Genomic DNA, 15340 nt, shown 5'->3' on the forward strand with positions numbered 1-15340 from the left:
CCTTTACTGCTTGCTCAATATACAGATTGAATAACATCGGCGAGAGGCTACAACCCTGTCTCACTCCCTTCTCAACCACTGCTTCCCTTTCTTGCCCCTCGACTCTTATAACTGCCATCTGGTTTTTGCACAAATTGCAAATAGCCCTTCGCTCCTTGTATTTTACCCCTGCCACCTTCAGAATTTGAAAGAGAGTATTCCAAACAACATTGTGAAACGCTTTCTCTAAGTCTACAAATGCTAGAAACGAAGGTTTGGCCTTCCTTAATCTCTCTTCTAAGATAAGTCGAAGTGAGACTTCATAATAGCAGATTCCAATAGAAGATGCAGTTCTCGCTAGTACGTACACGCCCAACTGCGAGTTAACAGGTTCAGCAACGTGTTTTGTCTGCTGAGCTGAGAGACCGAGCGAGTTGAGCCGACCTGCGTGACGTACGCGCCGCGGCCCGTCTTCCTCGTGGGCCTCGCCGTGGATGGGACGACACGCCGCTGCCGGAGGAGCGCGCGCTCAGAGCAATAGACTCAAGTTCGCAGTCTCCCCTCCACAACGGGCACAGGCCGGTCGCGTGATTCCACCTCCACACGGACAGGAGGCGGGGCGTGACTGTCACCGCTTAGACCTACTGCAAACAGATGTTATTTGCTTTCAACATGATTTTACCTGGGCTTTAATAACCGAAATTAAAATTGTCAAAGTCTACAATTTTTGAACATGTTGCTTACAAGGCATTTTCAATGTCTTTAGATAAATATAAGCGTGTACTAGGAACATACCTTCTGTGCAATGTTATTCAAAAGAACAAGTTTCCGAAACTAATAACACACACATATTTTGGATATGCAATAGGTAATTCATAATAATGGGAACGGAGTTTGTCACGGCAGCAAATATATGTGGTTATTGTACAAAGCTTTAAAACCATTCAGCAGTTTGCTGAGGACGACTGTATCGAAAATATTGGCAGTTCAATAATGATTGTATCCTATTTGAGCAACAAATGGACAAAATGTTGGAAACTCATTCTTCAGCCGACTGTAAAACTCTGAAAAGTCATATCCCATGTATTGCCAAACTATACATTAAATGTTATATCAGCCTAAGACACGGATATATTACGAACATAATGCTTGAAGTATGCGGAATAAAATCTCACAAGAACACCAGCAGACAGCAACTTTAATAAAGAAACGAAACGAACAACGAACTGTTTGCATCTGCTAAATGTTTATGTACAAAGAAATAGGCAACTCGTTACAGCACGTTAAAATGGAAATTTCACGAACTTAAGCATTTTTAAGTGCCGTACACGAAATTAAAGCCAACTCCTCCGGCAATTTTGTCACAGACATTTTATTTTGAGCAATAAAAACATTATAGCAGATACTCATGTTCGTTACACACGGAAGTTAATAAGAAAAATATTTCTTTTGAGAAACAAAACGGAAAAAGAGTGCAAACTTTTGTTAAGTCACTTAATCTTCTAGGCTCTTTTTGGGCTGTACGTTTTTAAACAACTCGTAGTAGAAATCTGAATCTGTGAAATCTGGCTGTAGTGCATTTTACTAGTTTTGCTTACAGACACAAAGCAGGCGAGAGTGTTTGTTTTCTGGCGGGAAAGGCAACATAGTACACTGAAGTAAAACCAGGAGCGCTGGCAGTCACGGCCCGCCTCCTGTCCGTGTGGAGGTGGAATCACGTGACCAGCCTTTGGCCGTTGTGGGGGGGAGACTGCAAATTCCGTGTGAAACTTGAGTCTTGCGATGGGAGTGTAGCAGGACTGGGAAGGCGCGGCGCCGTCCTCACGCGGCTGCCGGACGAGCGCGCTGAGGTCCGGCCGCTACGTCGCCCTCTCCTCGCTGATTCATCACAAGTTAATGAAACTGCCAGCGCAAAAATAATTATCCTTTTTTTCCATATTCGGCGGCGGCCGCGGCAGATACCCGCTGATTTATACGCGGCCCTTCCCAGGATAGCACGGGACTCTCGCGCTTCGCCGTCCTCGGCTGCGGCCCATTGTCGCAGCGGCGCGCCAGCCACCGGCCACCAGCCTCCAGCCACCGCTGATAAACAACGCCCCTCTCCACTTCCGTATCAGCTCCGCCGTGCTCCGCTGTGCTCGCGGAAAGAGCGCAGGGCTGTCCCCCTGTCCCTCTGTCCCCCTGGCCACCCCACCCTGCTTTCCGCCCGGCTGGCCAGAGATGCCGCGGCAGGTCGCACTTTTTGCGTCGCCGGGCGCGATACGGAAATTGGCTGTTGGCTAATGGACGATGGCCGTTACGGGCGCCCGGCCCGGCGGGGGAGCGCGCGCCGCCTCCGCTAGGTGGCGAGGGGGTGAGGGGGCCTGCTTCGTTTTCTGCTGCAGCTCTCGCCGGTTCCCGCTAGGACCGGATCAACAGCTTTCACGCGGGCAGATCGCCGCCCGCTCCCATTTACCGGTTATCTCAGAGTCGCTTTACTCTAGTATTTACGGAGTATCTGTGAAAGTGTCGAGCGAAATTGTAGAGCTTGAACGCGAACTCTGCGGATAAAAATTCCGAGAATTTCTTTCAACCTGGATGCAGAGTCGCTTAGAATTTTTTCGAATGACACCAACTTGCTCCCACGTGATAATTATTGCCTTATTATCGGGCCGCTCTGCAGTTCCGGCTCACGTCATTCTCCGGGCACGTTGTGCTTCTCGGCTGTTGCCACGGAGGCCAGGTGAGCCTATCGCAGTCCTGTGCAGAGAACCACCTGCTGTCACTGACGATGGACGAGGCCAGCCTACGAGGTACTCGGTCAGGAAGAGGCAAAAGACGTGCGCCAGCACTGTTCCCTCGTGGTCTCTCCCCATCAGGTGAACTAGATAGACAATTCTATATTGCGAGGTGCCGGGGCTAGCAGTGTATTTATCACTAAATTCTACTAGAATCCACATATGTAAATCATGCTCTAAGCCCCCCCTATTCTAACTCCAACTTTTGCTGTTGCACAAGGATAAAAAAAATACGCGAACTGACTCTAATCAACCCTGCCAGTGGAGTAGAAGAGAGTTTGGCACCTGCAATAATTTAATTTGATAAATAAGTTAAATAAACAAAGGTTTCATTAGCATAGTGAGGAATGATAGGGTTGCTCTATCGATTAACAGAATGAAAGTTCTGTCCAAAATAACAATATGATTTATTAAGACTAAACACAGAATAGTAAAAGAAACACAGGAAATATAATACATCAAATTGGCTCAAATTTGGAGATTCATACAAACACTGTAAAGGTGAAGTTGTCCCTAAACTAGATCGTGAGGATTAAGACGAGGTGGTATGTGGAGCCAATTCCTTGCCACTCAAATCTCAAGAGAGACACACAGCTAACCCAACAGTAATTGCTGCTACTCAAGACAGAACAAAGTTAGAAAAAGGCGAACAGGCGCGCTCTGCTGAGCTCTGATTATCACCTAGGAAAATCCCTGTCTGCCGGTGCTGCGGACATACATTACCGTCTTCTTGACTGCCAGGACACGATCTGGCGTACCGGAGCCGTTGGCTGGTTGCTTCGACGTCCTCGACCGAAAGGCGACTGCCGACTCCCTAGAGCACCCGTACAGGCCGAACACACAACATTCCCGCCCCCACGACAGTGGCCGTGGTTACATTCCAATCAGCAACTCGAAAACCGGCGGAAATTCCACTCCATTGCCGGGGCACTACCATTCCACCAATGGAGATTCTTGGCGCCAATTTCTGTGCTGATTTTGCTCCGTCACGGAGCTATGCCCTGAGCAAGCCAATCACAGTTCCTATTTTGCAGAAAGCGCGGGAATTTTCCCGCCACAGCTGCCTGGGTACATAAGTAATTCCCACGCCTCGCTGGTAGCCCGCCAGAAAGTGTTTTCGCTGAGCTTCTGCGAAGCAACGGAACCTCCAGCCCAGCCGCCACTTCCGGCTCCAAACGGGCGCGTCTCCTGACAATGCCGGCGTCCGGAAAGCATTCACTCGACCCCCCACGCCTGTCGGCCTACCCTTTCAAAGTCAGAAGAGCCCGCCTGTCACTGGACCACCCGGGTGATGAGAGACGCTGCATGGGAAGTCCGCGTCAGCAACTAGAGAGGAGAATTGTAAGATAGAAATATGAGAGGGGGCTCATGCCACCTCTCAATATGTGGTACAAACGCTTTCTGTAACATTAACGTGACCTCATATTTTAAGCAGACAAAAGCATATTTCTAAAACTCTTGCACCAGAAATCGGCCCGTCACATAGTTTACACCGTAGCTGTAATACACTGAAGAGCCAAAGGAACTGCTACACCTTCCTAACAACTTGTAGGGCCCCCCGCGAGCATGCAGAAGTGCAGCAGCGCGGCGTGACATGGACTCGACTAATGTCTGAAGTAAAGCTGCAGGGAACTGACACCAGGAATCCGTAAGAGTACGAGGGGATGGAGATCTCTTCTGAGCACGATGATCCAAGGCATCCCTGATATGCTCAGTACTGATCTTTCATGGGGAGTGTGGTGGCCAGCGGAAGTGTTTAAACTAAGAAGAGTGTTCCTGGAGCCACTCTGTAGTAATTCTGGACACTTGGGGTGTCGCATTGTCCTGCTGGAATTGGCCAAGTCTCTCGGAAGGCACAATTGACATTAATGGATGCAGCTGATCAGACAGGACGCTTTCGTACGTGTCACCTGTCACAGTCGTATCTCGACGTATCACTCCAACTGCACACACCCCACACCATTACAGAGCCTCCACCGGCTTTTATAGTCCCCTGCTGACATGAAGGGTCCATGGGTTCATGAGGTTGTCTCCATACCTGTACACGTCCATCCCCTCGATACAATTTGAAACGAGACCCGTCCGACCAGACAACATGTTTCCACTCATCAACAGTCCAAGGTCGGTTCAAATGGTTCTCGCCACTATGCGACTTAACTGCTGAGGTCATCAGTCCCGTATAACTTAGAACCACTTAAACCTAACCAACCTAAGGACATCACACACACACATGTCCGAGGCAGGATTCGAACCTGCGACCTTAGCGGTCGCGCGGTTCCATACTGGAGCGCCTAGAACCGCTCGGCCACCGCGGCCGGCCCAACGTTGGTGTTGAAGGGTCCAGGCGAGGCGGCAGGCGTTGTGTCGTGCAGTCATCAAGAATACACGAGTGGGACTTCAGCTCCGAAAGCCCATGTCAATTATGTTAATGGTTCGCGCGCTGACACTTGTTGATGGCCCAACATTGAAATCTGCAGCAATTTGCCGAAGTGTTGCACTTACGTCAAGTTGAACGATTCTCATCAGTGGTCATCGGTCCCGTTCTTGCAGGATCCTTTTCCGGCCGCACTGATGTCGGAGATTTGATATTTTACCAGATTCCTGATACTCACGGTTCACTCGTGAAATGGTCGTACGGGAAAATCCTCACTTCATCGCTACCTCGCAGATTCTGAGTCCAGTCGCTCGTGTGCCGACCATAAAACCAAACTCACTTAGATCTTGATGACCTGCCATTGTAGTAGCAGTGACGAAACTAACAACTGCGCCATACACTCGTTGTCTTATATAGTCATTGCCAACCGCAGCGCCGTATTCTGCGTGTTTGCATATCTCTGTTTTTGAATACGCATGCTTATACCATTTTGTTTGGCACTTCAGTGTAGTACGCAACTGTGACCTTGTCGATGTAAGGTAGTGATTTTAAATATTCGCGTGCACGGGTCGTTTGCCACTCGCTCCGGCCCACTGCAGCCGTCTGATGCCCGGGCTTGCACCACTGTACGCAGGAGTGACAACCTGAGCTTTCCTATTAGTGGGAACTTGATGATAGACCAAAAGCAGGGGGACGGCGTAACATCTGACGTACGTCTTTTGAAATCTTGTTCGAGAATACATTTTACCTGAAAATGCTAAGTAGAATGTCAGCTTCAAGCACATATGTGTTCAACATTATTTTATCAATATATTCAGGGTCTTACTCGTAAGACACATCGGCTGCATTTTGTCCGGTGTTTGTGCAGATGTCTACAATTTTGTTTTTGCATTGTGTAGCTGGAGTCAGCGCAGAAAAATGTTTCTAATCGCGTCCTTCATGAGAGACTCTGGTGTCAATGGAAAAGATTCGTTTTTTACCTGTGACAAATCGAAATTATGCGAGGCAGTTTTACGCGTCCATTCGATAGAGTGGCATGAAATGAGTCTAGCGTCATATCGCCCTTATCGATGTGTATCGACAGAGACAGAAAAACTCGGAGAGTAGCCGCTACTCCAGCAGCGACTGATCAGCGCCTGTGCGTGGCAGCAGCAGCCACCATGGGGCAGGGCAGCGCTGTCCCTGCTGGAGTAGCGGCTACTCTCCGAGTTTTTCTGTCTCTGTCGGTACACATCGATAAGGGCGATATGACGCTAGACTCATTTCATGCCACTCTATCGAGTGGACACGAAAAATTCCGCTTTAAAAATAATCTTGTTGGTAACGGCAAACTGACCGGCGCTTTCCGTCGACGCTGCGCCTCGCGTGAAAGACGTGACGGGCCGAGTTTGTTTGGGCTGACTACAGCTACACAACGCAAAAAGGAAACTGCAGACATCTGCCGAAACACAGGGGAAAATGATTGTGACGACTCTGAGCAAGGACAGTCTGCATACATGAGGCCTAAAACCAAAACGAATAACCTGTACAAGAATTGTTATGAAATTAAGATAATGATTTCGCTTCAGAATCTAATCTCGACAATCATGTTGAACAACTCTTCCAAGTGCATTTCGTGTTAACTGCGTCACCTTTACAGTGCAAGGAAAAGACGTACAACATCGATTTTAATAATTAAATATCACTACACTACTTCCTTAATGATACAGTCATTCATTTCATTCATTTACACCACATTCGTGAACCACAACATAAAAATGTTTGAAGCAGATCTCTGGCACCAGCTACACGTTGGAAACCGTGCACTTCGACACGATGAACAAAGCAACGTACAGTGCTTTGTGACTGCATTGGAGCAGAGCAGGTGGCAAACAACCTAGACACGGGCATGTTTAAAAGCTCTACTTTCAGATCATAGCTCTGTACTTCTGAATCGTCATCCAACTGTCAACTATTAGAGCTCATATCTTGTTTCCTTCTCCTTACAATGTAAAGTCAATGTGCTGATGATTCTCTGTAAGAAATGACTTGACCACAGTACTGAGGGCTGGACGTGCGAACGGGAGAAGCGTGGCGCAACTAAACGTCTCTCTCGCCTTCAGTGTCGACTCAGGATACCGCAGCCAATCCACCCAGAACAAGGTGCTGTTCAGGTGGATTCAGGAAGGACAACATCTCCCTTACGAACTAGTACTAACTATTTCCAGAACTACTTTTCCGCTGTACAGTCGTGTGCGCGTACATAACAAACTTCCTGCTGGACAGTTGCGGCCCGGAACTCGAACCTGGGACTCTGACTTTCGCAGGCGAGTACTCTACCAACTGAGCTGCCCAAGAACTACTCACGACCCGCCCTCACAGCTTTACTTCTGCCGTAACCTCACCCCCGAGTTTCCCAACTCGTGTTTCTTTCTTCCCAACAATGTATTTGCTGACCACCGCGATTTCGGTCCAGTAAGCCATTTAGAAGAGAGCTGTAACAACATAAACTGCTTGAAGACCATTTCAACTTTGCGATATTGCAGTGTGTGTGTTATTGCCAATTACGATGCAACGTTCCTTCGAACACGGATGCATGTCCGAAACAAGTTTGTATCGTAATTCGCCACAACACGCGTACTGCAATATCGTATTTATCCGCCAGCGCCGGGCGACCGACTTTCCAGTGAAATGTCTGCCCTGTACAAGAATACACGTAATGGATCTGCGAGTACAGGTTGTAAACAAGGCTCAAATTGCTCTGAGTACTATGGGACTTAACATCTGAGGTCATCAGTCCCCTAGAACTTAGAACTACTAAAACCTAACTAACCTAAGGACATCGCACGCATCCATGCCCGAGGCAGCATTCGAACCTGCGACGGTAGCGGTCGCGCAGTTCCAGACTGAAGCGCCTAGAACCGCTCGGTCACAGCGGCCGGCTACAGGTTGTAGACACATGGTTGACGAATATGGAAGTTTCTGGCGGGCTGTGAGTCATGATCGAGTAGCCAAACGGTGAGGCGACCTCTAGCGATAACCGGCAAATCCTGGTTCAAGTCCCGTCCAGCACAAATATTCATTGTCGTCATTCCCTTCTACATCTGATGGTTGCCCACACTCGCAACTGCGAATACATTTAATGTATTTCAACTTTAAGAACACAAACAGTTGTTGTGGTCTTCAGTCCAAAGGTTGGTTTGATGCACTTTTCCATGCTACTCCATCCTGTGCAAGGCAATTCATCTCCCAGTAACTACTGCAGCCTACATCCTTCTGAATCTGCTTAGTGTATTCATCTCTTGGTCTCCCTCTACTATTTTTACCATGCACGCTTCCCTCCAGTACTAAATTGGCGATCTCTTGATTCCTCAGAACGTGTCCTACCAACTAATCCCTTCTTCTGGTCAAGTTGTGCACAAATACTTCTCCTCTCCAGTTCTACTCAGTACCTCCTCATTAGTTACGTGATCTACCCGTCTAATCTTCAGCATTCTTCTGTAACACCACATTTCAAAAGCTTCCATTCTCTTCTTGTCTAAACTGTTTATTGTCCATGTTTCACATCCATACATGGCTAAACTCCATACAAATACTTTCAGAAACGACTTCCTGACACTTAAATCTATAATAGATATTAACAAATTTCTCTTCTTCAGAAACGCTTTCGTTTCCATTGCCAGTCTACATTTTATATCCTCTCTACTTCGACCATCATCAGTTATTTTGCGCCCCAAATAACAAAACTCGTCTGCTACTCATTTCCTAATCGAATTCGCTCAGAATCGCCTGATTTAATTCGACTACATTCCATTACCCTCGTTTCTCTATTATCGATGTTCATCTTATAGCCTCCATTCAGGACATGTCCATTCCCTTCAACTGTTCTTCCAAGTCCTTTACTTTCTTCGGCAAACCTCGAAGTTTTTGTATCTTCCCCCTGGATTTTAACACCTACTCCGAAATTTTCTTTTGTTTCTTTTACTGCTTGTTCAGTGTACGGATTGATTAACACCAGGGATAGGCTACAACCCTGTCTCACTCCGTTCTCAACTACTGTGTTCCTTTCACGCCCCTCGAATCTTATAACTATCTTCTGGTTTCTGTACAAATTATAATTAGCCTTTCGTTCCCTGTATTTTACCCCTCACACCTTCAAAACAGTTATTAGCATTAAAGATGTATATCTCTTCCTATCTCACTATGAAGCGTGTCACTGCATAATCGTTTTTTTTAAGCGGTACTCGGGACAACTGTGGTTACATAGGAAATTTGTGGTAAGGACTATGGACCAAACTACTGAGGTCATCAGTCCCTAGTCTCACACACAACTTAATCTAACTTAAGCTAACTTACGCTAAGGACAACACACACACACCTACGTCCGAGGGAGGACTCGAACCTCCGACGGGGACAGCCGCGCGAACCGGGGCAAGGCGCCTGAGACCACACGGCTACCCCGCGCGGCCGTGGTTACATATTTTGTTCGCATACTAAGATGGATGTTTACAATATAGATTCATTCTGCAGTTGAACATGCCCTAATTTGAAAATTCCTGGCAGATTAAAACTGCGTGCCGGATCGGTACTCCAAACAGACCTTTTGCCTTTTTCTGGCAACTGCCCTACCGATTGCTTTATGCGGGACAAGACCCTCGAGCACTCCGTCCCCTCCTCACAACTTCACTTCCACCGCTAACTGTGGAAACAGTGCCCAGCCTGCACCTAAGCCGCGTCTCCACAATACGTGTGCTTTCCGGCAGGAATGTCAGTCATCCGTGATGTTTGGAAGGTACGAGAAGAGGTGGTGGCGGAAGTAGACGTGTGAGTGCGTGTCGCGGTCGGGTAGCGCAGTCGGAGGACGGCCGCGGTAGCTCACCGTGTCTGAGGGTGCTCACTAACTACGCACAGCCTTTCTTTCTACTCTGAATCGCCAAAGAAACTGGTACAGGCGCGCGTATTCAGATATATGTAAAGAGGCAGAATACGGTGCTGGGGTCAGCAACGCCTATATAAGATAACAAATGTCTGGCGCAGTTGTTAGATCGGTTACTGCTGCTACAGTGGCAGGTTATCAAGATGCAAGCGAGTCTGAACGTGGTGTTACAGTCGGCGCACGAGCGATGGCTCACAGCATCTCCGAGGTAGCGATGACGTGCAGATTTTCCCGTACGTCCATTTCACGAGTGTACCGTGAATAGGAGGAATCCGGTGAAACATTACATCTATGAAATCGCTGCGGTCGAAAAAAGATCCTGCAAGAACGGGACCAATGTCGACTGAAGATAATCATTAAACGTGACAGAAGTGCAACCCTTCCGCAAACTCCTGCAGATTTCAGTGCTGGGCCATCAACAAGTGTCAGCGTGCGAACCATTCAACGAAACACCATCGTTACGGGCTTTCGGAGCCGAAGGCTCACTCGTTTACCATTGATGACTGCACGATACAAAGTTTTACGCGTCGTCTGGGCCCGTCAACACAGACATTTGACTGTTGATGACTGGGAACATGTTACCTTGTTGGACGAGTCTCGTTTCAAAAGGCATCGAGTGGAAGGACGTGTACGGGTATGGAGACAACCTCACGAATCCATGGACCCTGGGCGTCAGCAGGGGACTGTTCAAGCTGCTGGAGGCTCTGACGTGGTGCGGGTCAAATGCAGTTGGAGTGATATGGGACCCCTGATACGTCTAGATACACCCATCACAGGTGACACGTACGTAAGCATCCTGTCTGATCACCTGCATTCCTTCATATTCATTGTGCATTCCGACGGACTTGGGCAATTCCAGCAGGACAGTGCGACACGCCACACGTCCAGAATTGCTACAGAGTGGCACCAGGAACACTTTTCGGAGTTTAAACATTTCCGCTGGCTACATTATTGAGCATATGTGGGATGCCTTGCAACGTGCTGTTCAGAAGAGATCCCCACGCGTCGTAAAGGATTTATGGACAGCCCTGCAGGATTCACGGCGTCAGTTCCCTCCAGCACTGCTTCAGACATTCGCCGAGCCCATGCCACGTGGTGTTGCGGCACTTCTGCGTGCTCGCCGGGGCCTACACGATGTTAGGCAGGTGAACAGGTTTCTCTGGCTCTCCAGTGAAACAGCAGTGCAGTGCACAGTGGTGGCGCTATTACCCACCCTCGTGTTGAACAAGCGTCCGTTTGTCTTGGCTAGAACAGCTCAGCGCCGGTTAGGCCGGCAGTGGGGCCCTCCTTCCGTTCCCGCAGCAGGTAAGGCGAGTACACTCGTTCGTTAGTGAATTGTTTTTGCGTTCTCTAAACTGGAGCGACTAATTTCAGTTAACTGTGCGGTTACTGTCTTGAATGTATTTCCGCGGATGGGTAGGAACTGTGATTCCTATGTTCAGATGAGAGCTGAGTTGCTGACTTTCAGTCACAACTCCAAGCAGTGTTAGCTAGGTCATAGAGCTTCAGGCTGTTGCCAGTTCCTCTTCTGATTCTGGTGTCTTTTTGGTTCTAGAAGACAGAAATTTTGTGTTGGAGCACAGTGAATTTAGGGTCATTTTGAAATGTCTAAGCATCTGGTACTTCCCCTTGTGCTGATTTGCATTATAATTCTCTTTTTTCCTTTAAAACGTGGTTCGTTCGGTTTTACCATATCTCGTGACTCCGTTTTGCCCCGAATGAAAAAATAAACAAACCAGGACGTTGGTAAGTTAGCATCCACATTGTTTGCATCATACTAAGTCTGAAATACGCTGAAAAACATATTTAATTCAAATAATTATTTACCTGTGATTCTTGAGTTTCTCCCGGCGTATTTGATAATCAAAATATCCACGGGTGTACTGCCGGTCTACAGTGTCCAACGGGCACAATATTTCGGCGATCATACATGTCGCCATCATCAGGTGAACTGACGGACTGAGCTCCTGTGAACGTGCCGGCACGGAGATCCGTACACTATGGCTGCTCAGGTGGAACTGGGTTCGGTCGCGGCGGCGGCGGATTTAAATACCCTCCGCCAGCGGCGCGCTCACTCCGCCGTCCGCGCCCCGCGCCACGGTCGCGCGGTGGAACAGATTGCGACGGCGTCTGAGATGACGTCGGTGTGATGGCTCCGTCCGCCGTGGTCGTCACAACTATACATTTGCTCGATTTACTCTTGATTAACCCAATCGCTGGTTCCCAAGCCTTGCTAAGATTATAGCCACAGTCACGATTTATGAGGTCGTCATTGGTGCGAATTTCGATGGCCTCTCTAACAACGCTGTCCCAGTATCTCGACGTCTGTACCAGAATCCTCGTGCGTTCATACTCCATAGCGTGATTTTCCGACAAACAATGTTCAGCGACCGCCGACTTACTCGGATACATCAGTCGAGTGTGCCTCTGGTGTTCACGGCATCGATCCTCGACGGTACGCATCGTCTGACCAATATACGACTTGCCACATTGACACGGAATCTGGTACACGCCGGCCTTCCTCAAACCGAGGTCATCTTTGGCGCTCCCCACCAGTGCACGAGTTTTATTCGGAGGACAAAACACCGTTCCGACCCGGTGTTTCTTCAAAATGCGGGCGATCTTTCCCGAGAGTGTTGCGCCACCGTAGATGTCGTTTGCTAAGTACTCTTGCCTTTCTAAAGAGATGTCGTTCCGAGAACGTTGTTCCAAATTTTGCTAAGGTTATGCATCACATCGATTCTGCAGCAGCTAAGAGAATCAAGAAACGAGCCAGCCTCGCATTGGTACGTGAAAGAGTGCAATTCACCCGCCGGAGCCTTGAGTTTATCTCACAGGAATTACTCAAACTACATTTGCAACTGGCTAGTAATTTCACTTCTTTTTCCTGGGATTGGATTGACGGTGTCACCTGGGTTGCAGCTGATTCCGCCCATAAGAAGGCAACGGGACGTCAAACAGCTAAGTTCTCACGTCTCCTTGACAAACCATCTCTGCAGGTTCCGGGCAAGACTGTCATCAATTTGAGTGGCATGGTGTTGAGTGATGATGCGGTCTCGGTTTTGCAGAAAGGTCTCAACTTCGCTCCCACCCCCAAGTTCACTCCGGTCGCAGAAATTGTTAGTGCTGTTGAACAGGTTGCAGTTCGACTTCCGCCTGAATCAGCTGAGGAAATACGTCGTGAAACTTGTCGTGCGTTGACGAAATCCAAGCCGATGAAGTCAAATATCACTAGTAAAGAGAGGGCGGCCATTCGTGATCTGAGGGAGAGCTCTGAAATTGTTGTCTTACCGGCTGACAAAGGCAATGCTACAGTTGTTGTCTCCCATAAGGACTACACTGATAAGATGCAGAGCCTGCTAAATGACGATTCCTACCGGAAGATCAGCGTTGACCCTACAAAGAAGGTGGACAACAAGACGAGGTCGCTTCTCAAGGACGCAGAATTACCGGAGGGTGACGCTAAGAAATTGTTACCCCAAGGTCCGGTACCGCCTAGACTATATGGACTCCCGAAGGTTCACAAAGAGGGGGTACCATTACGCCCCATTGTCAGCAACATCAGGGCACCTACATATTTGTTGGCCAAATACCTGACGGGAATATTAAGTCCTTACGTGGGTAAATGCCCTCATCACATCCGTAATTCCGTGGATTTTGTTAAACGCCTTGATAGCTTCACGTTGGGTGAGTCAGATATCATGGTGAGTTTTGACGTCGTTTCCTTGTTCACGAGGGTACCCCTGCGAGAGTCACTAGAATTGATTAGTCAGAAGTTTGACGAGAAGACCACTGAACTTTTTAGGCATGTCTTGACTTCCACGTATTTTCTTTTTAATGGAGAATACTACGAACAGACGGAGGGAGTCGCCATGGGTAGCCCACTCTCACCGGTGGTAGCGAATTTGTACATGGAGAACTTCGAGGAGGAAGCCCTGTCGTCATCCGAATGGAAACCTACTTGCTTTTTCCGTTACGTGGACGACACTTTCGTCATCTGGCCACATGGTATCGATAAACTCCTTGACTTCCTTACACATCTAAACTCCATACACCCCAACATCAAATTCACTATGGAGACTGAAACGGAGGGTAAACTACCTTTCCTTGACGTCTTGGTCAAGAGAAGGCCTGACGGCTCCCTAGGTCATGGGGTGTATCGGAAGACAACGCACACTGATCTGTATTTGCACGCAGACAGCTGCCACCACCCTTCACAGAGGAATGGGGTACTTAAAACTCTAGTACATAGGGCGCGCACTATCTCTGACGCAGAGAGTCTACCCCAGGAATTGGAACATCTGAGAACTGTATTTCGAAAAAATGGGTACTCAGAGTGGCAGATTCAACGTGCTCTCCGCCCAACCACTACAGCACAACCTGTGGATATGGATGAAATCACGATGGAGGAGGTAGGCACTGCGTTTATCCCATATACAGGCGCACTCTCGGGAAAGATCGCCCGCATTTTGAAGAAACACCGGGTCGGAACGGTGTTTTGTCCTCCGAATAAAACTCGTGCACTGGTGGGGAGCGCCAAAGATGACCTCGGTTTGAGGAAGGCCGGCGTGTACCAGATTCCGTGTCAATGTGGCAAGTCGTATATTGGTCAGACGATGCGTACCGTCGAGGATCGATGCCGTGAACACCAGAGGCACACTCGACTGATGTATCCGAGCAAGTCGGCGGTCGCTGAACATTGTTTGTCGGAAAATCACGCTATGGAGTATGAACGCACGAGGATTCTGGTACAGACGTCGAGATACTGGGACAGCGTTGTTAGAGAGGCCATCGAAATTCGCACCAATGACGACCTCATAAATCGTGACTGTGGCTATAATCTTAGCAAGGCTTGGGAACCAGCGATTGGGTTAATCAAGAGTAAATCGAGCAAATGTATAGTTGTGACGACCACGGCGGACGGAGCCATCACACCGACGTCATCTCAGACGCCGTCGCAATCTGTTCCACCGCGCGACCGTGGCGCGGGGCGCGGACGGCGGAGTGAGCGCGCCGCGGGCGGAGGGTATTTAAATCCGCCGCCGCTGCGACCGAACCCAGTTCCACCTGAGCAGCCATAGTGTACGGATCTCCGTGCCGGCACGTTCACAGGAGCTCAGTCCGTCAGTTCACCTGATGATGGCGACATGTATGATCGCCGAAATATTGTGCCCGTTGGACACTGTAGACCGGCAGTACACCCGTGGATATTTTAATTATTTACCTGTTTCCTATCAGGTAATGTTTCTATTCAGTCTACTGCTCCTAATGGTGCCAACGACGGAGAAAATTTCA

Source organism: Schistocerca nitens, chromosome 5 (assembly GCF_023898315.1).
Source record: "Schistocerca nitens isolate TAMUIC-IGC-003100 chromosome 5, iqSchNite1.1, whole genome shotgun sequence".
NCBI lineage: Eukaryota > Metazoa > Arthropoda > Insecta > Orthoptera > Acrididae > Schistocerca > Schistocerca nitens.